At 40.5% G+C, this 26663-nt stretch overlaps 1 protein-coding gene across 1 annotated transcript in view; it reads left to right on the forward strand.

The window, feature by feature from the left end:
• The first annotated feature begins 11325 nt into the window (after nt 1-11325).
• Nucleotides 11326-26663, forward strand: part of LOC120534486 (zinc finger protein 260-like) — a 30839-nt gene continuing 15501 nt past the window's right edge. Inside the window, exon 1 of the mRNA XM_039762085.1 lies at nt 11326-11406. The gene's annotated coding sequence lies outside the window, so the exon portion shown is untranslated. The remainder of the gene's footprint in view (nt 11407-26663) is intronic.

The raw sequence follows: 26663 nt of genomic DNA on the forward strand, positions 1-26663 counted from the left end.
CCACTGACAGACTGAGGAGATCGTTCCTCCCCCACACTATGCGACTCTTCAATTCCACCCGGGGGAGTAAATGCTAACATTACTCAAAGTTATTGTCTGCTTTTTTATTTATTTATTTTTTTTTTCATTTTTCATTTTTATTACTATTTAATTTAATATTATTTCTTTGTATCAGTATAAAGTATCTATCTATCTATCTATCTAGAGGCACAGCTCCTCCATGACCACACAATATTGAAAAGGCATGTCAGCCATGACAGCCCAACAATGTCCAGAGCTTTCAACATTTCAAGGCAGATCTTATCCACTGTGGAGTTGCTTAACCTCTCCGTGACATCTCTCAGGGAAATGGGAATTACTTCCCTTTAAGCTTCCTGCTCTGCCTCCTCTACAGACAGCGTGTTCATTGGGTTCAGGAGCTCCTCAAAGTGTTCCTTCCACCCCCAGACAACATCCTCAGTTCGGGTCAACACGTCTCCACCCTTGCTGACAGCAGTCAGTCAGTCAGTCAGTCAGCCATTTGCTAATCTGCTTAATCCTGAACAGGGTCATGGGGGTCTGCTGGAGCCTGTCCCAGCTAGAATAGGGCACAAGGCAGGACCAAACCCTGGACAGGACCTCAGTCCATTGCAGAGTAAACACACACACACCAAGAAAAAAAAAAAAGCAAGTAAAGGAGGATATAAAAATTACATACAAATTGCATATCCTAATATTTAAAAAAATAAAGGAAAAGCGCATATAATGTTTTTTTCTTTTAATATTGCTCATAAAGGTATTACGTAAAATTTTTAAACTGCTTTTTGCGGCCTTTTGCAATAGTCAATGCAGCTATTATGTCCTCCATGGTCCAAAGATCCTCATCTAAAATTAGAGCTTCAGCTGAAACAACAGCCTGGGTGTATCCATGCCTTCCTTTTCAGAGTCGCTTGATGGTTTGCCAGAATCTCTTCAGGCCTTGTTGATAGGGATCATTAAGAGATCAATTTGCCCAAAATGTTCCTGATAGTGTCCTATACCAGGAGCTTAAAAATTGGTACAGCAGAAACCAGATATCTCTTCTTTTGATTTCAGAGCAGAGGCTATTCACTGGACAGAAGAAGGGGAGAGGGGGTCTCCTGGGCACAAATTGTTTTTGTACTGGAATGGTGTATTTAGATGCATTTCTTTAAGTGAAAAATCAGAAGTGAAATGCTTGAAATGGCAAAACCTAAGCAAGAACAATCGAAAAGGTGCAGTACCAATGTCCAAGTCTATGAGGTAGTGTCAACCTGCTTGTAATATAAATGGGTTACCTATTGACTTTAATTGTGAGCAAAGTGGGCATCTCATCCATAACTGCAGGAAGAATATGCAGGTTACAGTGCAAGAGGTAACAAAGGTGAGCAATCAGGATAAAGAGACCAGCAGAAAATGAACCACTCTTGTTGTTCACAGCAATGCAATGGGAGGTCTTCTGCCAAACTCATACCAAGAGAATCAGAATCAAACTAAACTGTGGAGACAATCTGTGCAAAAAAAAATCCTGCAGTGAATTTAATAATGGGAGGGGTACTGTAGTATGTTACCTTTATACTGGATCCAAGGTAACAATGACTACAGAAAGTTTATTGAAATAGAATTTTGAACCTTGGAGTTGTTTAATGATTGTGCTTGGCTTCAACTTAAAGCAGCTAATGGGCTAGAGCTTCTATATGTGAGTTATTTTGAAATTGATATAAACTGCTCAACAAAATTAAAGGAACACTTTGAAAACACATCAGATCTCAATTGGAAAAAAATCCTGCTGGTTATCTATACTGATATGGACTGGGTAATGTGTTAGGAAGGAAAGGATGCGACATCGTTTGATGGAAATGAAAATTATCAACATACAAAGGGCTGAATTCAAAGACACCCCAAAAATCAAAGTGAAAAAATGATGCGGCAGGTGAGTCAATTTTGCCAAAATTTCTCTGCAGCAACTCCAAATCATATTCAGTAGTTTGTATGGCCCCCACATGCTTGTATGAATGCCTGACAATGTCACACTACTAATGAGGTGCCAGATGGTGTCCTGGTGGATCTTCTCCCAGATCTGGACCAGCGCATCACTGAGCTCCTGGACAGTCTGAGGTGCAACTGTTGTATGGACCAGGCGAGCATTGGGGCCAGTCAATGGTTTCAATTCCTTCATCCTCTAGGAACTGTCTGCATAGTCTCGCCACATTAGGCCGGACATTGTTGTGCACCAGGAGGAACTCAGGGCCCACTGCACCAGAACAGGGTCTGACAAATGGTCCAAAGATTTCATCCTGATACTTAATGACAGCCAAGGTGCCGTTGTCTAGCCTGTAGAGGTCTGTGCACCCCTCCATGGATATGCCTCTCCAGATATACCATCACTGACCCACCACCAAACCAGTCATGCTCAACGATGTTACAGGCAGCATAATGTACTACAAGGCTTCTCCTGACCCTTTCACGTCTGTCACATGTGCTCAGGGTGAACCTGCTCTCATCTGTGAAAGCACAGGGTGCCAGTGGTGGACGTGCCAATTCTGGTATTCTATGGCAAATGCCAATTGAGCTCCACGGTGCCAGGCGGGCAGTGAGCACAGGGCCCACTAGAGGATGCCGGGCCCTCAGGTCACCCTCATTAAGTCTGTTTCTAATTGCTTGGTCAGAGACATTGACACCAGTGGCCTGCTGGAGGTCATTTTGTAGGCTCTGGCGGTGTTCATCCTGTTCCTTCTTGCCTAAAACAGCAGATAGCGGTCCTGCTGATGGGTTAAGGACCTTTTTCGGCCCTGTTCCAGCTCTCCTAGAGTAACTGCCTGTCTCCTGGAATTTCCTTCATACCCATGAGACTGTGCAGGGAGACACAGCAAACCTTCTGGCAATGGCACATATTGATGTGCCTGCCATCCTGGAGATGTTGGACTACCTGTGCCACCTCTGTAGGGTCCAGGTATCGCCTCATGCTACCAGTAGTGACACTGACTGTAGCCAAATGCAAAACTAGTGAAAAAACAGATGAGGATGGAAAAATGTCAGTGACCGCCACCTGTTAAATCATTCCTGTTTTAGGGGTCATATCATTGTTGCCCCTCTAGTGCACCTGTTGTTAATTTCATTAACACCAAAGCAGCTGAAACTAATTAACAACCCCCTCTGCTACTTAACTGACCAGATCAATAGCTCAGACGTTTCATTGACTTGATGCTACACTCTCATTAAAAAGTGTTCTTTTAATTTCTTTGAGCAGTATAGTTGCCACGGGTTAGAAGTTTCTGGTGATTCTGAAGAATCTGGTACTTCATTTTCTAGGGAGAGAAATAGGGCAGTTCCTGGTTTGCTTGGGATTATCCATCATTGTCATGATTGTTTTCTCCAACAAGGGGTAGAAATTTGTAACCAGCAGGTTTAAACTAAGTACTAGTGAATGGGTAAAAGCATTGGAGGTATTCAAGTAGCTTTATTTACATACTGAAGGTCTGTTTATGAAAGTGGGGGGTCCTGTGCTGCAAAGAATTCAAGCGGGTATGGTGCACATGGTTTAGGCATCTGGTTTACAAACTATAAAGGAGCTGGAGTATTCAGTCCTTGTGAAGCCATTAAGTTTAGAAGAAAGATGTCTCCTTCCAGATGTTATGATAAATTGCACATATAGTAGTGTAAGAGAGGGTATTTTGTATGTTCCAGTTTTAAATCTGGACAAGCAGAATGTTTGAAGGATACCTCGAATGTGGTAAACAAAGTTGAATGGTGCAGAGGTTGTCCCTTTTTGAAACAGAAGTAGCTTTTTATTAGGAGGAAGAAAAGGGAGAAACAGTGGTGAATGTGCATCAAGTGCTTGTGGAATATCAGGTAGTGGTTGGGGACATGGTGACAAATTTCTCCTTCCCTGGGCTTGATAATGGCCAGGGGGAAAATGTTAAAGTGACTGTTGGAAAAACATGCATCTGTGATTTCCAGTGGTGACCACATGATTTGGGCTTTAGTGAGGTAATACAGCACAAGAGTCCCATTATCGATGAAGTCCTGTTTCATCAAAGATAGACTTCCACCTGTTCAGTATGAGAAGGGTAAGGCCCATATTTGACAGTTGTTAGAACAAGAGGTGGTCAGAGAGAGTTGCACTCCCTATTCTTCCCCTATTGTGGTAGTTCCCTTGGTATGTGTGTGGATTACCGGATGTGGAATGCAAAAATGAGACAGGATGCCTTTCCACTTCGTCAGACTGAAGAATCTTTGGATGCCTTGAATAGCGCTTGTTGGTTTTCTTCCATAGACCTTGCAAGCGGATATAACCAGTTAGAAGCTGCTGAAATGGACAGACCCAAAATGGCATTTTGTACGTCTTTTGGCTTGTTTGAATTCGATCGAATGCCATTTGGTCTTTGCAATGGCCCTAGTATGTTCCCACTGTTGATGGAGAGAATCCTGGGTGATGAATCATTATTGCTTTATTTGGAGGATGTTGTCATACAATACAATACAATATAATACAATTCATTTTTGTATGGCCCAAAATCACACAAAGAGTGCCACAATGATCTTTAACTGGCCCTGCATTTTGACAGGGCCCCAGCCTTGACTCTCTAGTAAGACAAGTAAAATCTCCCAAAAACACTTGTAAGGAAAAAAATGGAAAAAAAAACCTTGGGAAAGACAGTTCAAAGAGAGACCTCTTTCCAGGTTGGTTGGACATGCAGTAGATGTAAAACAAAAAACGGGTTAAATACAATATAATACACAGAACAAAACACAAGTAATCCTCAATACAACATAATAATGCAATAGAAATATTACAAGTACAGAGCAGAATTCAACAGTAGATGATATCACATAATGGGATTTGGATTTGTTCAGAGTCCTGGAGACCATGGCCATCAAGCTGCCTCCCCTATTGGCCATTCCACAGCTGAGCCAGTGCTTGGCCAGTCAATCCAATGAAAGGACTCCTCTACCCAATGATTCCTGCGATCCTCCATTAGAGGTGGCTTTACTTTAGGCATGCAAAGCAACTTGGCAGTAGTTGCAGTGGCACCAAGTGCCACATTTGAGTACTGAGAAGAGAAACAGAATAGGTGAGGTTTAGTAACAGATTATAACTATCGTAATATTTATGTTTTAGAGCTAATGACTGAATGAATACAGTTAATCAGCAGCTCTAGTCACGGTGTGCTAAACTGAAGTAGTGAGTCTTCAGCTGGGATTTGAAAGCTGAGACTGAAGGGATATCTCTTATAGTAGCAGGCAGACCATTCCACAGTTTAGGGGCCCTGCCACTAAAAGCACAACCTCCCACTGTTATTTTATTAATCATTGGAATCATAAGCAGGTCTTAATGTATGTTTTGAGTTTGTAAGTCCTAATAAGTTCAGATAAGTAAGCTGGATCTTGGCCATTTAAGGCTTTATATATATCTTATATACTAGGGGGCTCCGCCCCCTGCTCGCTTTGCTCGCCTACCCCCGAGTTTGGTTAACCGGCTATATAATTTAAAGAGATCATTATTTTCATGGGAATTGTTACATACTCTTTCAATTCTATGTTGCATCACTTCTCCATGATCATAAATATAGACCTGACCGAATTGTGGTTGATAGCTTTAATTGTTGCAGGACCACAGATTCTCATAGCATATGGTCCATTATTGTGTAAATTTATGTTTTGAGCATTGAATGATGCGATCACGAAATGTTTATTGTACACTTGAATATTTTGCCTGTAGTGTTTGTGGATTTCACTTTCACCAAACAACAAATCTTTTGATTCTCGCGGATATGCCTCTTCATTGTGAGGCAACATTACTTTTCCCTGATGGCAACATGAATTAGACGATCTACAAGTCTCCGACTTAAACTTTAAAGCCTTACAATATCTACATGCTTCTGACATATCACCAATGTCCATATATTCGATCTCTTTTTGCTGTTCCATTATTTCACCGAGTAATAATTTCCATTTGTTTGTGCTAATGCAATCTTTACTTTCTTTTTTTTGATACTTTAGAATTTAACTACTTTTATATTCTTTAACTTGCTCTGCATGTGTATCACGCTGTTTTTTTTATTTTTGAGCAAATCGAATTCCACTGCTTTCATAATCTCTTACCTGCTCTGCATGTGTATCGTGCCAATGTTTTTGAACGTCTTTATGAAGTCTTTTATTTCAGAACCCGATTGGACCTATGAGGTTTTCAATTCCATTTGCTCCGGGCTGATTATTATTTTCTGAATTTGCACATTATTATTCTTTTTTGCCTTCTTTTCTTTCCAAAGCTTTTGTGTCTCTTTTCGACTTTCTTCTTTGCTTAGTCGTTGACGTGCCATCTAGAACGTATAAAATTTTTAAGAGCTGGGTGCTCATGAATTGTATCTGCCATTTGCATTCCAATAACTACGAGGTTAGATGTTTGTAATCTTGTTTTCAATTGTTTGTAAGTAGGACGTGACGTCCAAAAGTCACTGTCTCACGGGTCTTGCTCCCAAAGGTTGTAAAGTCTGATCTTGCGGGATGTCAAAGTGTCTTTCCAAGAAGATCACGTCTTGACTCAAGATTTTGTAATTATAATAGTGAGATATCAGGACCGTGCATTTAGCCACCTTAAAGAATTTGGCCTAAAAGTAAATCCTAGTAAATGTTCTCTTTTTAAGGATGAAGTAAAGTGTTTGTTATATGTTATTTTTAAAGATGGGGTAAAAACTGATCCTGAGAAAATACAAGCTGTCAGAGATGCCCCACTAGTACGGAACTGAGATAATTTCTGAGATTTGTAGATGAGTTTGCACAGATTGTAGCTCCTCTACCTCACTTTGTTACAAAAAGGGCTGGTATGAAAGGGAAAAAGGCTAAATTATCTCCACAGGTCCCATTGTTGATTGTGCATGAAAATTGTAAAGTTGCCTTCGAGAAATTAAAAGCAAAGTTAATTTCTTCCTTGGTGTTGGCATATGCAAATTTCAGTTAAACTTGTATTTGTCGAAGTAGATGTCACTCACCATGGGTTCGGAGCAATTATGCTTTGGTGCAGAGTGTGTCATCCTTTTTGGAATTTTCACAAGAGCAATTAAGAGAGATACAAGAACTAGATTAAATTATTGGATAAATTCTTTTAATTTTGGAAGAGAGTTGATTCACCAAATCCCTTGGAATGAGGTGGAGTTAAAACAGACACTTCATTTGATACGGGAATGGGAAATGATAGAAGAACAAGCTGAAGTGTTGTGAAGAATGGTGAATAAGGATGGAAGATTGAAAAAGCAGATAGTGTTGCCAAAAAGTTTTCAAGAATATGTACTTACCCTTCTGCATAATAATCATGGTCATCTGGGATTTGAGAAAGCTATTCATCTAGTAGAAGAAAAATGTTATTGGCTAAAAATGAGATCACAATATTGTGTAAAAACTCTAAGTGATGCCTAATAGCCAAAGGTATTCAACCTAAGGTGAAAGTTGCAAAGTGTGATTTGAGAGCAAGTAAGCTCTTGGAAGTTGTCGCCAGGGATTTTATTATGCTTAAGCCTTCACAAGATAGAATCGAAATTTTTTTGATTATTACAGATGTGTTCACAAAGTTTACAATAGCAGGTTTAACAAGAGATCAGAAAGCAATAAATGTGGCCAGTGTTCTAATAAAGGAATGGCACTTTAGATGTGGTATCTCAGAAAGAATTCAGAAGTTCTGAAGCACAAGTAGTTTCTTCATTGTGTGTAATGTATGGTATGAAGAAAAGCAGGACCACCCCATATCACTCTCAAGGGAATGGACCATGTGAAAAGCTGAGTAGAACTTTACACAATTTCTTGCAAACTCTATCAACTGAAAAAAGAGGAACTGATCAGCAGATTTATCTGAGGTGATTTTTGCTTACAACACGACTGAAAGTCAATCAACAGGATATTCTCCATTTTTTTCTTGTGTTTGGGAGATCACACAGACCTCCAGTAGACTGGTTACTTGGGAACAAGTCAGACTTCTGTGCGGAAATGGCCATTGGAGAATGGATTCAGGAACATTAGGAAACTAAAAAGTTAGCTTTTGAAGCAGCAAATTGGTACCTGGAGATCCAAGCAGCCCGGAGACAACAGTATCATGGTTCTCCTTCAAAGGACAGTTGTCTTTTAGATGGACAGTTTGTATACATAAGGAACTATAATTTCAGAGGAAGGCAAGAGATATAGGATATCTGGAAAGATATGCCATACTGAGTGTTGGGATAGTGTTAAGCACATGTATACAATTGTGCCGGTAGACGGGTCTAAGCCACCTATTAATGTGAACCTTTCTGAATTGCGACTCTGTCCAGAAGTTCAACAATGTTTAGAAAAGAATCTGGGCTCAGAAGCACTAAAAATATCTTTGGCCACTTAGATTTTTAGTGAAGATTACAGAGAATTTGAAGCATGGGTAACACCATCTCAAAAAAGGCACAGCAGTACAACAGAAATATCGGGAGATTAACTTGAAGTTCCTTTGGAAAAGCAAGAAGATATTGATGTGGTACCTCACAAAACAGACCATCCACTACCTAATTTGAAGAGGTCAATTCGAAAAAGCAGGAAAACATTCCAATCCATATCCACTTCCAAAATCTGAATATTGCTAGGGGATGACTGTTAGAATAGAGGTCTTCCTGGTTGGGGAGGAATAATGGAACTGTGATCCTCTTTTGTCCAAGTACTTCCGCAATGTGAAGATGGGTTTTTATAGTAGAAGTGGCATCATCATTGGGCCAATGATCAATTAAAGGGGGCAAGAATCTAAGAAAGATAAATATGGATGGAAAAAGTCATGCTTTTTGAACAAGGTGGGTGTCGTCTCTTTATGAGATTAATTCACCCACCTGCATAAAATGGCCTAGAAAAGGTCTGAAGCCAGGTGTGTGAAGAGATCAGGGGTGAAGTGGGTGTTGCAGTGAGCGAGTAAAATCCACGTGCCTCAGATGTTTACTTTTATATGGTAGGTTTTAATTATTAAAGTGGTTTTATTTTTTAAGGGGATTTTAAGTATCTTTGTACACATGCATATGTATTTTAATGGTCAAGGTATTTTAGCTATCGTTATTTGTTTTGTAGAGACAATGGGGTTTGTCACGTATTTCTTTACTCTTTTCATTGTTTTGGTAGATTGTTTTGCCATGCGCTAGATTTGCACAGTTTGTTTATAGATTTTTTTTTTTCCTTGTTTTATTATTATTTCACTAGTTCTTGTAAGGTTTGTGAGGTTTTATTGCACATTGCAAAGTTCATTTGTATCCACATATCAATGTAAGCCTTGACAAGTCTTATATATCTTATATATAATGTAAGAAAGGCGCTATATTGTGCCTGACCCGACACAGATTGACTCAGAGGCACGCATAAAAACAAATAAACTATTTATTTTTCTTCAGCTGGAGGGCACGTCTTCCCTGTGATCCCTCCAGCCACAACACAGTCCCAAAATACAGTACAGTCACCAAGCACTACCACAAAATCACTCCTACTTCCACCACCACTACTCCACAAGCTTTGTCCACCTCCACCTGACTCTGGCCGCTGAGTGGTGATCTCTTGCTCCTTTTTATTGGGTACCCGGAAGTGCTCCAGGTGGTTGATTGCCGTCACTTATGGGTAAGGTGAAACCAGTGCCCAAAAGGGACCAGCAGCTCCTGTTCCAGCACCCCCTAGCGGCACCTGCGGAACCCCACAGAGCTGCACAGAACTCCAACCCCCATGAGGCCTTGGGAGAGTCCGAGGCACCGCTGCAACCCAGGGATGCTGCCATCTAGCGTCCAGGGGGGAGATACTGGGCTTCCCACACTTGTCTCCCTGGCAGATGTGTTGAAGTGGCGTCCCGGCCAGGCATGGGCTCTGACCATCCGTCACAATAACCATCTATGCATAGAAGTGTGTGTGTCTGTCAGTCCAGCCCGGAAGTGCCGAGGCTACAGCATAAAGCTGAAAGAAAGTGACTCTGTCGCCAAAGTGAAAAGAGAACCTCATGGAATGTTGCATAGTTGGAGCAGTAGAGTGTGTATGCCTAATGCGCCCAGATGAGGGCGAAACAAATGTCACGTACTCTGCATTATTTGACAGTAATCTATGCAACATTCCATGATGATTGCCCAGAGGGGACTGGGCGGTATCATGGTCTGGAATCCCTACAGATTTAATTTTTTCTCCAGCCGTCTGGAGTTTTTTTTGTTTTTTCTGTCCCCCCTGGCCATTGAACCTTACTCTTATTCGATGTTAATGTTGATTTATTTTTTATAATTATGTCTTTCATTTTTCTATTCTTTAATATGTAAAGCACTTTGAGCTACTGTTTGTATGAAAATGTGCTATATAAATAAATGTTGTTGTTGTTGTTGTTGATGATCTGCTTCTCGCAACTGAAAGAGGGCACCGTGGTGGATGTTTGCCGAATAGCAGACCAACCACAAGCCTGACAATTCAGGTCATCGAGACTCAGACTACTAATGCAATGAATATATATATATATATATATATATATATATATATATACAGTATATATATATATATATATATATATACACACACACGTGTGCATGTGTTTATTATGGACCACCGGGGTGCATACAGCTGCCCTAACCTGACACAGACAGGCAGAGACACGAGTTGCAGCACAGCACATGTTTATTTGGTTCGGTGCCGCTTTTCCTTGCTCCCCACACGAGCACCAAGTACAATTTACAGTCCCTTCTATCTTCTTGTTCTTTCCTTGTCATCCGCTTCCACTCCTCCTCTTGGCAAGCCCCTTTTACTCCCGACTCTGGCTCCTTGAGTAGAGTGAGGCGGCTCCTTTTATGTTGGCCCTGGGAGTGTTCCAGGTGGCTCAGTCCCCATTGAACCCAATACTGCTGTGCCAAACTCCATCTCCCAGTGTGCCCTGTGGGAATCCATGGTGCCACAGTCACCCAGGAGGGCTGCCCTGTGTTTTCCCAGGGGATGTAGTGCCTTGCAGATGCTCTCTCCCCTGGTCTTTCCATCCAGCTGGTGCCCTGGCCTGGTAATGGCTGTGGCCGCCCGTCACAGTATTTACATTGCATATGTATACTGGGAACATGGCGTCGGTGCCCAGCGCACTGTCACTTTTAAAAGTTCTCAGGAAGAAAAAGTGAAAGTGAATCGGATTTTTCCAGAGGGAGCTGCGGTGGTCAGCCTCTCATTTCTCACTTTTTCACCGTGTCCCTCCCCCCATCTCCAACCACACACCTCCACGCGTCCGGCTGGTTCACCCACACTGTCCGGCATGACGTCATTTGGCCCCCGTGTGCATTTGTTCATGAATATTCAGAGTGGAGGAATATACTACGGAGGAGCAAATCACACCGGCGATCTGCAGCACGAGGTTGACGTGGTCTACTAACTCGTACAGCTTCACACTAACAGCACGGTTGAGCGTTTTAAAAGGTAGGCATTGATTTGCGTCATGAAATCGGCTATAATTTGGAAAGGAAATGTGCCACACGCGATTGTTTCTGCATGTTACCGACGAATTACCTGGTGCACTTAACGGGCCCTGTTTTAAACTCGGTTGGCCACACTTATTAGCTGATGTGATAGATCGTCTGCTAAGAGCCGCAGTTAATACACAATATGAAAATGTGGAAAGTTTGCCAGTGAATTTGAGCAAAATCGTAAAGAGTTGGGTGCTGTCACCGCCATTCCCAGACCTCAATGCGTGTCAGTGACAGCTGTGTCAGATAAAACAACTGCGCTCTAGTGAGAGAATGTGATTGAAGTGACAACTGCGCTAAAGCCACAAGTCAGCGTTTTGAGTGGAGGCTTCAAAAGTCACGCGGGGCTCGTAACCAGGGTTGTGATCTGTGACTAAATAAATGCTGTACTTATTATGCATGCAGGCACATTTCTACTGTTTAACACGTTAAAGATTTTTTTTCCTGGTGAAGTGAGGACTGTAGAATGGCACGTTAGAGGATTTTTAATGATAAGATCATCCGCGATGTTCACAGATAATGCAAGAATGCGCTCTATTAGAGGAATAGAGTCTAATCGGTACACGACATTGGTCAGCAAACCGGCAAATCGCGCACTGCATGCGCTAAAATGGCATCAATTCACACACATAACATAATAAACATTACAGATGATGTTTTGTCCACATATTAGAAATATTTTCCAAGCACAAAGACCGAATCTCATGTGCAAAGAACCATCCACGGAATTAAATTACAGTTGGTCGAGCAAAGGCTCAGTGAGCAACCACACGTCCCAGCAAAGATACAGAATTCCTAAATAATTTCTTCATTTGCTAATGCAAAGTCTTTTCGATTTTGGATGATCTCTGGCCTTTGGTGAATGAGATTTTGTCTTCGCTATTTTAATATTTTCCTTTGTAACGCTGAGTTGCACCGGTTGTTTGCTTGTTTTTGTTATGGCATCTCCTTTAACTCAGGGAAGTCTCACTTCTTTTGATTATTTTGCACGTCGTACTTTCACATCGTGTACTGCACTTTTTCCATGAGTTACCTTTGCTCTCCTTGCCCTTTTGGAGCTCTGGGCGGGGTGTTCATGGCGGGCAGTCTGTTCTGTACACAGTGTCCGGAGCGCGCGCCCCATCAGCAATAAGAACGATCATCTCTCTGTGTGCACACCGCGGAAAATGCGCGTTCCTTCGCGTCCAGATGCTGCGAGCAGACAGAATGATCAGACTTCGACATCCGGGCGGGCGCGCCCCTTTGTGTACGAAGCGCACTTGCAGCGCACATTAACTTTCCTATTGTTTTTGATCTTTTTTGCTTTGTTCGGGCGCTTCCTCGGCCACTGTCCTTGTGTCTTCCACTTTTGCCTTTTGCTGTTCAGGTGATTCGCTGCTCCCTTTCCACTGCTTTTTCACGGATCTTTCTTCATATGTGACCTAATTGGTTGTTTAAATATGCCTAACGATTTGATCGGAGTGCGCATTTGAAAGCGGAATCCCTTGAACTTCAGGTACTCAAGTGTTAGCTGGAAGCGAGCTTCCTTTATTCGTATAGCGTTTATCCAAAGGCTTACAATGGAAAACGGAATGAGCAGCTGTTATTCAAAAGCACCAAAAATGTAACGAAGAAAATATTTGGGTGCAATTTTTAAGATTTATACATTTCATTGTATGACAAAATTTACATCCAACGGAATCAAGTAACCTTAAAATAAGTCTTTTTTTTTTTACATTTAAAGTGATTTAGATACTGTTTAAGGGAAATAGTCATATACAGCATAATACCTTAAAAAGACGGGTTGTACTTAATGTGAATTATTTTCATTAACTTGAAAAGGTTCAAGTATATTCATTTTATTGCAGTTTTTTGATTTAAATAAATATGTAAGTCTCGTTTGTAAAATTTACATGCTCTTATTTAATAACAAATATCCACTAAAGTGCATCGTGTAATCTTAAAATAATTTTTCTGTGTAATCCAATGGCTAACTCTGCGTTCTGACCCCCAAAGGTCAAAAAAGACAATTTCCCCTAGGGGATTAATACAGTGACAATTAGACTGAAAAAAAAATAGCTGTTTTTTGTGTATGGTTGGCACTGGAGACTCCCGTAACAGCAGGGCGGTACCATCAGACCAAATGGGCTGTGGCCTTGGTGATTAGGGAAGCTAAAACCAGGGTGTAGGAGAAGTTTGGAGTGACCATGGAAAACAATTATCGATCGGGCTCAAAGAGGTTCTGGCAAATCATCATGCAGGGATTCACCCAGGATGTTCTCAAATCTCAATAAGGGTGGAGAAGTGCTGATCCAAACTGAGGCTGTTGTCTGGCAGAGAGGAAACACTTTGAGGGGCTCCTGAACCTGACAGACATGCCATCTGTGGAGAGGCAGTGCCAGAAGTTGATGGGGGATCAATATCCATTTCCCTGAGGGAGGTCACTGAAGTAATTAAGCAACTCCATGGTGACAAAGCCTTGGGGGTGAATGAGATCTTCCCAGAAATGCTAAAGGCGCTGGACATTGTTGGGCTGTCATGGCTGACATGCCATTTCAATGTTGTGTGGTCATGCAGGAGCTGTGCCTCTGGAGTGGCAGACCCAGATTGTGGTCCCCATTTTTAAAAAGGAGGACAAAAGGGTGTACTCCATCTATCGGGGGATCACACTCCTCAGCCTCCCTGGAAAAGCTTATCCCAAGGTACTAGAAAAGAAACCCTGCCCAGTTGTGCAACCTCATATCCAGGAGGAACATTGTGGATTCTGTGCAGGCTGTGGAACAGTGGACCAGCTATTTACCCTCATGAGGATTCTGGAGGGGGCATGGAAATACAATCAGTTGGTAAACATGTATTTTGTGGACTTAAAGAAGGTGTATGATTGTGTTCTTTGAAGGATTCTGTAGGGTGTGCTGAGAGAGTATGGGATTCCAGAGCTCCTAATATGGGCTATTTGGTCTCTTTGTAATCACAGTGAGAGCTGTGTCTGCATACTTGGAAAAACGTCAACACCATTTCCAGTGGGTGTTGGACTCTGCCAAGGTGATGCTTTGTCTCCAATGATGTTTGTGGTTTTCATTGATAGGATATTGAGGTCCAGGTGGGGAGGTAGTCCAGTTCTGTGGCCTTAGAATCATATCACTGCTTTTTGCAGATGATGTGGTCCTGTTGGCATTATCAGGCTGTTTACTCCAGTATACAGTACATTGGCATGGTTTGCAGCTGAGTGTGAAAATGGCAGGGATGAAGGTCAGTACCTCTAAGGCAATGGTCCTCAGTAGGAAAAAGCTGGACTGTCCTCTTCGAATGGGAGGTGAGTTACTGACTCAAGTGGAGGAGTTTAAGTACTTCGGGGTCTTGTTCATGAGTGAGGGGAAAAGGGATGGTGAGAGATCGACAGATGGATTGGCACAGTAAGTGAAGTTATACTGTTGTTATACCAATCTGTAGTGGTGAAGGAGCTATGTCAGAAGGTGAAGCTCTCGATTTACCAGTCGATCTACATCCCTACTCTCACCTATGGTCAAGAGCTTTGAGTAATGAGCAAAATAATGAGATCGTGGGTGCAAGTGGCTGAAATGAGCTTTCTCCACAGGGTGGCTGGGCTCTCCCTTAGAGATAAGGTGAGAAGCGCAGATATCCGGAAAAGGCTCAGAGTAGAGCTGCTGACCTTCCAGATCGAGAGGAGCCAATTAAGGTGGTTCAAGCATCCGCTACGGATGCCTTCTGGATGCCTTCCTGTGGAGGATTTATGTGGACACCCAGCTGGAAGGAGACTCTGGGGAAGATCCAGAGCCTGCTGTGAGGATTATATCTCTTAGATAGCCTGGGAATGCTTTTGGATCCATTAGTATGAGTTGGCAAGTGTGGCTCGGGAAAGGGACGTATGTGCTTCAGTGCTAAGACTGTTGCACCCGTGACCCAGCTTCGGATGAGTGGTGGAAATTGAATGAATGGATGGGTAGATTAATACAGTGTACCAATTACCAAAAATATGTATACAATTGAAGTTCTTTAGATACAATAATTTAAGAAAAGGCTTATATAAATAACTACTGTAGCTGCGTAAGCCCATGCTGTAAAAAGCCCGGGGTCCTAGAAACTATTGAAATTTTCAGAAAAAAAATTGAAATGTAGAGATGTCAGGTAATTGAAAGGAACTACTCTGGACCTTTCTCTCCTAGGAGGTTTTGTGTTGCCGACGTGCTCACATTGTTTGTGCATTAGCAGCTAAGTGACCGTCTTTCTTCAGAGGTTTCCTTTTGCCGGCATGCTTACCTTGCTTGTGCAATAGTGGTGGGAGAAAAAGTAAAAGGGATGCCATTTGCTGATATGCTTGTCTCGCTACTGTTTTAGAGGCTAAGCGAGTAACTCTTTCTTCAGAGGTTTTCACTTTGATGAAGTGCTGGCCTCACTTCTGTATCCTAGGAGGTGGAGCCCTTACCCCAATTCCACCTCTCACTTCTGGGCTGGACAGACACACATACTTCCACATGTAGATATATATATCTATACTAATAAAAGGCAAAGCCCTCACTCACTCACTCACTCACTCACTCACTGACTCATCACTAATTCTCCAACTTCCCGTGTGGGTGGAAGGCTGAAATTTGGCAGGTTCATTCCTTACAGCTTCCTTACAAAAGTTGGGCAGTTTTTATATCGAAATTCTACGCGTAATGGTCATAACTGGAAGCAGTTTTTCTCCATTTACTGTAATGGAGATGAGCTTCAACGCCGTGGGGGCGGAGTTTCGTGTGACATCATCACGCCTCCCACGTAATCACGCAGTACATAGAAAACCAGGAAGACCTCAAAAAGCGCTGAAGAAAACATGCATTATATAATTGAGAAGGCAGCGAAACAATAAGAAGCGAGCGAGTGACATATACAACCATATTCATGAGTTCTGCTACTTCGGAAACAAAGCACGATGTAAACCTACACTTTAAATTAAGTTCATAGACAGGCTGCGCTGGCGTTTGTAATTTAGTGCCTGCCCATATAAGGCCGTCCATCAGCGGCAATCCAATAGCAAACTGCCACGGGTAAATATTCACGGGTGAAGGACTGTGCTTATGGAGAGGAAGATGAGATGGTCAGGGTGGTGTTTGACACAAACTCAGCGAAACTGCGAGAGAAAGTTTTAAGTGCCAGGACTAAGGTAACATTAAATACAGCCATGGACATAGCACGAGATGGCACCAGCACAGCTGGGAACCTTCGATGCAAATACACCGAGTGGCTCACGTGAACTGACGCAGTGCACAGATAAAAGGCAACAGTTCCAAAGAGCGCTGAATAAAAACCGAATTACACAATTGAAAAGGCAGCAAAAATATGAAGCGTCTCATACATACAAGCATATTCATAAATCCAACTACTGCGGAAACAAAGCACACGTTGGAAAAAGTCAATGTCCCGCTAAAGGAAGACAGTGTAAAAAACCCGTGCATGCAGTGTGTCAGGTCTCAGATAAAGAAGAAGACGAGCTGTTTATTGATGCAGTAAGAAACGAATCGATGAATGAAACCTGTTATCTTTACAACGATTGACAAACACGGAATGTAACTTGAACACAACACATCCTACAAATACGAACCTGATTGAAAGAAATAATGATAATCAAATCCTTGATGACAGAAACACTCAGTAACACTTACAAAACAAATACTGTATATTGACAGTCATGTTACGTTATTTTTAAAATGTTCCCTTTTCTTTTCTAGCTTTTTTAACACACTACTTCTCCGCTGCAATACGCGGGTATATATATATATATATATATATATATATAACCCGATCTACATACTCGAATAATGGATACTTTATTCGCCATCAGTGATTGTTTTGGTAAAGCCATACTCAGTGTATTCATTAGATGAACGGTAAAACGGTAAGAGCGAGGGGAGGATGACTTACTGAGGCATGCAGGCTGTAGTGCGCGTCAACTCTATCTGAATTGCGCGATCACATTTGAAAAAATATATCTTTTCAAGTTCTATTTAGTCCATATGTGTCAAACTCAAGGGCCGCGGGCCACATCCGCCCGGCGTAATTATATCCGGCCCGCAGATCATTTTATATACTGTATTATTGTTATTAAAGCCCGGGTATATGAAGCGCTGGTAACACAATAAACTACAGATCCCATAATGCAGCGCTTCAGCTGCCTTGCCGAAAAGTTACAGCGTTAATTAAGTCTACCTTAAGATGCTGCAAGTTATTGCGAAGCTAGCTCACACGATGCTGAAGAGAAAAGTTGATTCTGAAAATAGAGCCTTTAAAAACCGATGGGAGGCTGAGTATATGTTTACTGAACCCGTGTGTCTCATTTGTGGAGCTAACTTGAACAAATACGATAGTTCATAATATACACGCAAACTTGCACGTAAGAGCGGGTGTCATCCGTTTTAACAAACAGCGTATTGCACTGATACGAAATAGCTGTGTGTGTATATATGTAGATATGTATGTATATGTATATATATGTTTATATATGTGTGTGTGTATGTATGTATATATATATGTATTTGTATGTATATATGTGTGTGTATGTATGTGTGTATGTATAGATATGTATATATATATGTTTGTGTGTGTGTGTAAATATATATATATATATTTATATATATATATATATATATATATATATATATATATATATATATATATATATATATGACAACAACACTCATCACTCACAACAGTGACAAAACAATTACATTGACAATCATGTTACGTTATTTTCAAAATGTTTCCTTTTCATTGCTTCTTTAACACACTACTTCTCCGCTGCGAAGCGCGGGTATTTTGCTAGTATATATATATAAGGTAGTAAGCTCAAAATACCTAAAGAACATGTATCAAATATACTACACATTTCCATTCAAGAAATAACATTCAACTGATTGTTTAAACTGCAACAATACAAGCAGTAAAGTATGGAAGGCCATTCAGTTTTCCATTTATTTAGGATGGTTGCACTTTCTGTGAAATTTTAATATTGCCTACTCTGTAAAACAGGAGAAAAAGAAAAAGGTGCTTTTGTTATGTAAGGTGGGCAGCACATTTGCCAGTTCATTAAAAATAAATAAATACATCTCTCTATTATAATAAAAAATCTTGAGAAGAAAGATGAGACATAACTTTCTCCCAAAATTCGAAAGTCTCAAAAAAAGGATAGTAAAGATTGCATTAGCACAAACAAATGGAAATTATTACTCTGTGAAATAACAGAACAACGCAAAGAGATCAAATATATTGTTTGGATTTAAACTTTAAGTCAGAGACTTGTAGATCGTCTAATTCGTGTTGCCATCAGGGAAAAGTAGTGTATTTTCCCAATGAAGAGGCGTATCCGTGAGAATTAAAAGATTTGTTGTTTGTTGAAAAGTGAAATCCCGTGAGAGAAAATTTCAAGCCCCACAAGACAAGACTTTATGCAAAGAGATTTGGAGAAGTCCTGCCCACATTAAAAAAACATTTACAACCACACACGCGGTTCAGTCATTTGTCATTTCTGTGAATGCTATTGTCAGACACAGTTCGTGTAGAGAGAAGGAAACGATATTCACTCATGGACAGTTATACATTGTGTTGTCACGATGTAATACTAAACACAGACAAAAAATTTAATGCGATATTGACAAAAAGATAAAAGCGAAAAGAGATCGAATATATGGACATAGGTGATATGACAGAAGGATGTAGATATTGTTTGGCTTTAAACTTTAAGTTGGAGACTTGTAGATTGTCTAATTCGTGTTGCCATCTGGGAAAAGTAATGTTTCTTTCCAATGAAGAGGCGTATCCATGGGAGCTAAAAGTTTTGTTGTTTGCTGAAAGTGAAATCCACATACGCGAGTGGCAGCGACGTAAAGTTGCTGGTGAGTAGCGTAGGCAGGGGGGTTGGCGAGCAAAGTGAGCAGGGGGCAAAGCCCCCTAGTAAATAAGTAAATTAAACAGTTTCTACAACCTTATAAAGCTCATGGAATTCCAAAAAGAGGAAGAAAAAAAAAAAAACTGGTAAAGTTCTTTAACTTTGTTTTCACATGGATAAAGATGCGAGGTTCCATAGGGCCATAAAGCAACAAAGGGGTGGATCTTTATGCACATATAAGATAGTCACGCACAGAAACTTTGTTTATTCAAAGTTAAATCAACTTAATTGAGCTGTGTATGGTGAAGATGGGCATACCATGTTTTGAGTATTGAAAAAAAGTGTTACGTTTCAGTAAGATTCACTTAAAAAAGTTTAGTAAAGACAACAATCCCTGAGGCTGATTGCTCTTCTATTAAAAGAAATAATTAAATGGTTTTATTTATCTAATCTAATCTAATTTCAACATTTAATTGTGTTAATGTGGCGTCTAAGATAATTATGTCACTGTAACTAGAAAAGTTACATGATATCAACAAACATGATTATCTAGAGTTATATTAATGTAAATTACATTACATTAAGTGAACAACTAGATAGATAGAGGTTAAAGGCACTATATTATAAATAGATAGATAGATGGATAGATTATACTTTATTTGTTCCCAAGGGGATTTTTTTTTTTTTGGAGTGTCACTATTTGATTATTCCAGTTAAATCTTGTGAGCACTAGAAGAATATCTCAGACCTCTTTGAAATTATTTATTTATTTAATTTTTCTAAACTACATTACTTGGACCAAACACTTTATTGTTTGCCCATTTTCACTTACATTTAATTTTAATGTACAGTGTTTCACCTGTTCACCACTCACAGAGTCTGGTCTGATTGAGGATCCACTGACAACCATCACCATTTTTTTTTTTAAATGACCTGCCACACTCATTAGTGTGAAGGGAATATCTGCAGTTATTTTCTGTCATAACTAAGCCCCAACTCAATGTTTGCGAAATATGTCTGCACCACATAGTGACCTGCCGCCATGGATTTGAGTGTCCGAATATGCATACACTAAAAAGAAAAGAAATTTTTAAAACCTGCCATATGCCCATGTCTATGCAATTTATCCTTTATAAATCACAATCATCGTATAAATATGCATATATGAATGCACCTCAAACACCGCCCTGAAATATCCATATAAGCAGCAAGCTAATCAACCTCATACATTCTGCATATAATAACAAGCTGTGGAATTTCATTGGCTGGTAGAGCAGCCTCTCATTTGACGTATGGAGACTGTGCCCCCTGCATTCAAGCGTAAGTAGCTGTGCTTATGTACTCCACAACTGAGAGCACCAGATTACATGCAGCATTATAGCTCCTCTTCCCTGTGCGCTGGGCCTCTTGGAAGGCGTAAGGTTTCAGACTCTGAGCAGGCAGCCACTATCATCTAGCACATGTAATAATGTGATTGCTGTTACACTGAATAGTACAAGCTAAATGAAACACTGGGGATCGGCCAGTTACTTTAATAATAATTCATTACATTTATATAGCACTTTTCTCAGTATTCAAAGTACGAACCCACAATCTTCCACAGTCTCCTTACTGCAAAGCAGCAGCACTACCACTGCACCACCTGTGAGGATAAACAACAAGCCATTCACCACATACAGTGCCGTCACGTCTGCTAAAGCTACAAAAAAAAAAAAATAATCACAGGTTGACCCAGCCTACTGAATCACAATGTTTGTCTGTCACATCTTGGAAATACCAGAGGACTTGAGGATTAATAGAAATGTCACAGCTTACGGTTAACTAAAGCAGCTTTATTCTCACTAGGTTCCCTTATTGCAATGTAAGTTCAGTAAATTGCTCTTATTATGTTAGGAGAGCTGAACACTGATTCAAATTGCCCTTTTAATGAGAATAGAGGTGAGGTGCCAACATTTTAATGAATATACATACATACATACATATATATATATATATATATATATATATATATATATATATATATATATATATATATATATATATATGTATGTATGTATGTATGTATGTATGTATGTATATCTATACTAATAAAAGGCAAAGCCCTCACTCACTCACTCACTCACTCACTGACTCACTCACTCACTCATCACTAATTCTCCAACTTCCCGTGTGGGTGGAAGGCTGAAATTTGGCAGGTTCATTCCTTACAGCTTCCTTACAAAAGTTGGGCAGGTTTTATATCGAAATTCTACGCGTAATGGTCATAACTGGAAGCAGTTTTCTCCATTTACTGTAATGGAGATGAGCTTCAACGCCGTGGGGCGGAGTTTCGTGTGACATCATCACGCCTCCCACGTAATCACGCAGTACATAGAAAACCAGGAAGACCTCAAAAAGCGCTGAAGAAAACATGCATTATATAATTGAGAAGGCAGAGAAACAATAAGAAGCGAGCGAGTGACATATACAACCATATTCATGAGTTCTGCTACTTCGGAAACAAAGCACGATGTAAACCTACACTTTAAATTAAGTTCATAGACAGGCTGCCGCTGGCGTTTGTAATTTAGTGCCTGCCCATATAAGGCCGTCCGTCAGCGGCAATCCAATAGCAAACTGCCACGGGTAAATATTCACGGGTGAAGGACTGTGCTTATGGAGAGGAAGATGAGATGGTCAGGGTGGTGTTTGACACAAACTCAGCGAAACTGCGAGAGAAAGTTTTAAGTGCCAGGACTAAGGTAACATTAAATACAGCCATGGACATAGCACGAGATGGCACCAGCACAGCTGGGAACCTTCATGCATGTACACCGAGTGGCTCACGTGAACTGGCGAGTGCACAGATAAAAGCAACAGTTCCAAAGAGCTGAACAAAACCGAATTACACAATTGAAAAGGCAGCAAAAATATGAAGCGTCTGATAAGCATATTCATAAATCCAGCTACTGCGGAAACAAAGCACACGTTGGAAAAAGTCAATGTCCCGCTAAAGGAAGACAGTGTAAAAAAAACCCGTGCATGCAGTGTGTCAGGTCTCAGATAAAGAAGAAGACGAGCTGTTTATTGATGCAGTAAGAAACGAATCGATGAATGAAACCTGTCATCTTTACAACGATTGACAAACACGGAATGTAACTTGAACACAACACATCCTACAAATACGAACCTGATTGAAAGAAATAATGATAATCAAATCCTTGATGACAGCAACACTCAGTAACACTCACAAAACAAATACTGTATATTGACAGTCATGTTACGTTATTTTTAAAATGTTCCCTTTTCTTTTCTAGCTTTTTAACACACTACTTCTCGCTGATACGCGGGTATATATATATGTATATATATATCCCGATCTACATACTCGAATAATGGATACTTTATTCGCCATCAATGATTGTTTTGGTAAAGCCATACTCAGTGTATTCATTAGATGAACGGTAAAAAATAAGAGCGAGGGAGGATGACTTATTGAGGCATGCAGGCTGTAGTCTTGGCGTCAACTCTATCTGAATTGCGCGATCACATTTGAAAAATATATCTTTTCAAGTTCTATTTAGTCCATATGTGTCAAACTCAAGGGCCGCGGGCCACATCCGCCCGGCGTAATTATATCCGCCCGAGATCATTTTATATACTGTATTATTGTTATTAAAGCCCGGGTATATGAAGCGCTGGTAACACAATAAACTACAGATCCCATAATGCAGCGCTTCAGCTGCCTTGCCGAACAGTTACCGTTAATCAAGTCTACCTTAAGATGCTGCAAGTTATTGCGAAGCTAGCTCACACGATGCTGAAGAGAAAAGTTGATTCTGAAAATAGAGCCTTTAAAAACGATGGGAGGCTGAGTATATGTTTACTGAACCCGTGTGTCTCATTTGTGGAGCTAATGTGGCTGTAATTACAGAATTTAATCTAAGACGGCACTATAAAACAAAACATCAGGGTAACCTGAAAGACCTGAATGCAATGCAGAAGATACAGAAAGCAGAAGAATTAAATAAGAATCTGACACTTCAGCGGACGTTTTACCGTGCACAATCACAAAGTGATTTCAATTGAAGCTGCTTTTATGGGAGACACAACCACTTGCCCCACTTTCCCTGTTACCAAGTAATGTTAAACCAAGTCGTCACTACGGTGTTCCCAAATCGCACTTTGCTGATAAACTGGCGCACTGAGTTTGCACGGCGCTTTGGTGACTTTGAAGAACAAAAAAAGTCCGTCTACATGCGGCTCGAACCTTGTGCATGTTTGGTAGCACATATCTGTGTGAGAAGCTCTTCTCAGTGATAAAGACTAACAAAACAGCACACAGGAGTCGCCTCACTGATGAGCACCTGCAATCCATCCTGAGAATCTCCACAACACAGAACCTCACACAAACAGAAACGAACCTGTGCCAAAAAGATGCCAGGCGTCCAGCTCTAAAATGACATATGAGCAAAGACAACTGAATGATTTGATTTGTTATTGCTGAAAGGAACACATTTTATTTATATTTCCAGGTTTTGTTATGCAGCATGTTCATATTTGAATTTGTATAATTTTGACAGGATATATTTTTATGGAGAGCAAAATCTTTTGGGATATTTAAAATCTAAGTTTATTTTTATAAAATATAAAATTACATAAGAGTAAAGAAATTTGAATGTTTGTTCTTTTAATGTTTACTTTATTTCTAACTTGTATAATTTAGACAGGATATATTTTTATGGAGAGCAAAATATTATAAGTTGTTTAAGGTTTGAGTTGATTTATTCAGGAATAATATTCCTGTCTGTTTTTACCATTCCTACCAAAGATATTTCTGTCGACTAAATAAAAATTCCTTCTATTTAAAATTTAAATAGAACTTGAACAAATACGATAGTTCATAATATCCACGCAGACTTGCACATAAGAGCGGGTGTCATCCGTTTTAACAAACAGCGTATTGCACTGATACGAAATAGCTGTGTGTGTATATATGTAGATATGTATGTATATGTATATATATGTTTATATATGTGTGTGTGTATGTATATATATATATATATATATATGTATTTGTGTGTGTATGTATGTATGTGTGTATGTATTTATGTGTGTGTGTATGTATGTGTATATGTATTTGTGTGTGTATATGTGTGTATATGTATGTATGTGTGTATGTATATGTATGTGTATATGTATAGATATGTATATATATGTTTGTGTGTGTGTGTAAATATATATATATATTTATATTTATATTTATATATATATATATATATATATATATATATATATGACAACAACACTCATCACTCACAACAGTGACAAAACAATAACATTGACAATCATGTTACGTTATTTTCAAAATGTTTCCTTTTCATTGCTTCTTTAACACACTACTTCTCCTGCTGGCTGGTATTTTACTAGTATATATATATATATATATATATATATATTTGTTCCCTGCCTTGCACCCTGTGTTGGCTGGGATTAGCTCCAGCAGACCCCATGACCCTGTAGTTAGGATATAAGCGGGTTGGATAATGGATGGATGATATATATATATATATATATATATAGATATATATATATATATATATATATATATATATATATATATATATATACTCAGCAAAAAAAGAAACTTCCTTTTTTCAGGACTGTGTATTTGAACAATAATGTTTTAAAAATCCAAATAACTTTACAGATCTTCATTGTAAAGGGTTTAAACAATGTTTTCCATGCATGTTCAATTAACCATAATCAATTAATTAACATGCACCAGTGGAATGGTCGTTAAGACCATAACAGCTTACAGAAAGTAGGCATTTAAGGTCACAGTTCTAAAAACGCAGGACACTAAAGAGACTTGTCTACCGACTGTGAAAGATGCCCAGGGTCCCTGCTCATCTGCGTGAACGTGCATTAGGCATGCTGCAGGGAGGCATGAGGACTGCTGATGTGGCTAGGGCAATAAATTGCCATGTCCGCACTGTGAGACGCCTAAGACAGCGCTACAGGGAGACAGGAAGGACAGCTGATCATCCTCGCAGTGGAAGACCACGTGTAACAACACCTGCACAGGATCGGTACATCCGAATATCACACTATGCGTTACAGGTACAGGATGGCCACAACAACTGCCCGAGTCACACCAGGAACACACAATCCCTCCATCAGTGCTCAGACTGTCCGCAATAGGCTGAGAGAGGCTGGACTGAGGGCTTGTAGGCCTGTTGTAAGGCAGGTCCTTACCAGACATCACCAGCAACAACGCCGCCTATGGGCACAAACCCACCTTCGCTGGACCAGACAGGAGTGGCAAAAAGTGCTCTTCACTGATGAGTCACGGTTTTGTCTCACCAGGGTGATGGACGGATTCGTGTTTATCGTCGAAGGAATTGAGCACATCTGGGACCTGTTGGATCGCAGGGTGAGGGCTAGGGCCATTCCCCCCAGAAATGTCCAGGAACTTGCAGGTGCCTTGGTGGAAGAGTGGGGTAACATCTCACAGCAAGAACGGACAAATCTGGTCCAGTCCATGAGGAGGAGATGCACTGCAGTACTTCAAGCAGCTGGTGGCCACACCAGACACTGACTGGTACTTTTGATTTTGAGCCTCCCTTCATTCAGGGACACATTGTGAAACATTTTTAGTTTATGTCTTATGGTGTTGACTCTTTTAGTGTTCATACAAATATTTACACATTAAGTTTACTGAAAGTAAAAACAGTTGAAAGTCAGAGGACATTTCCTTTTTTGCTGAGTATATATATATATATACTGTGACAGATGGCCAGGGCATTACCCGGGGATACAGCTGGGTGAAAGGATCAAGGGAGAGGGCACATCTGGGGCATTATCTTTCCCAGGATGCTAGAGGTCATCTCCCCTGTGTTTCTGCAGCACCACAGATTCCTGTTGGGTATGCTGGGGTTGGAGTTTGGAGCAGCAGATATGGCTGAGCCCTTTGTGGCAGCACTTCCGCCACACCCAAAACTGCTGCCGGAAAACGTTCAGAGAACATCTGGAGCATTTCTGGGTGCACTATAAAAGGAGCCAACCATCACTACTGGGAGAGCCAGAGTCTGGAGGTGGAGAACAAATCTTGCAGGAGGATAAGTGGAGATGGAAGAGAGGAATGACAGAAAGAGAGAGAGGAAAGAAAGAAAGAAAGAAAGGAAAGAGGAAGAAAGGGACTGAGGATTTGGGGTGTATTTGGTGGTGTATTGTACTGCACTGCTGCGGGGAGCGAGGGAAAAGTGCTTCCCCACTTGTAAATAAACATGTGCTGTGCTGGAACTCATGTCTCTGCCTGTCTGTGTCAGGTTTGGGGCAGCAGGTGCACCCCTGGCATCCATTATAAA

Source organism: Polypterus senegalus, chromosome 8, assembly GCF_016835505.1.
Source record: "Polypterus senegalus isolate Bchr_013 chromosome 8, ASM1683550v1, whole genome shotgun sequence".
Lineage (NCBI taxonomy): Eukaryota > Metazoa > Chordata > Cladistia > Polypteriformes > Polypteridae > Polypterus > Polypterus senegalus.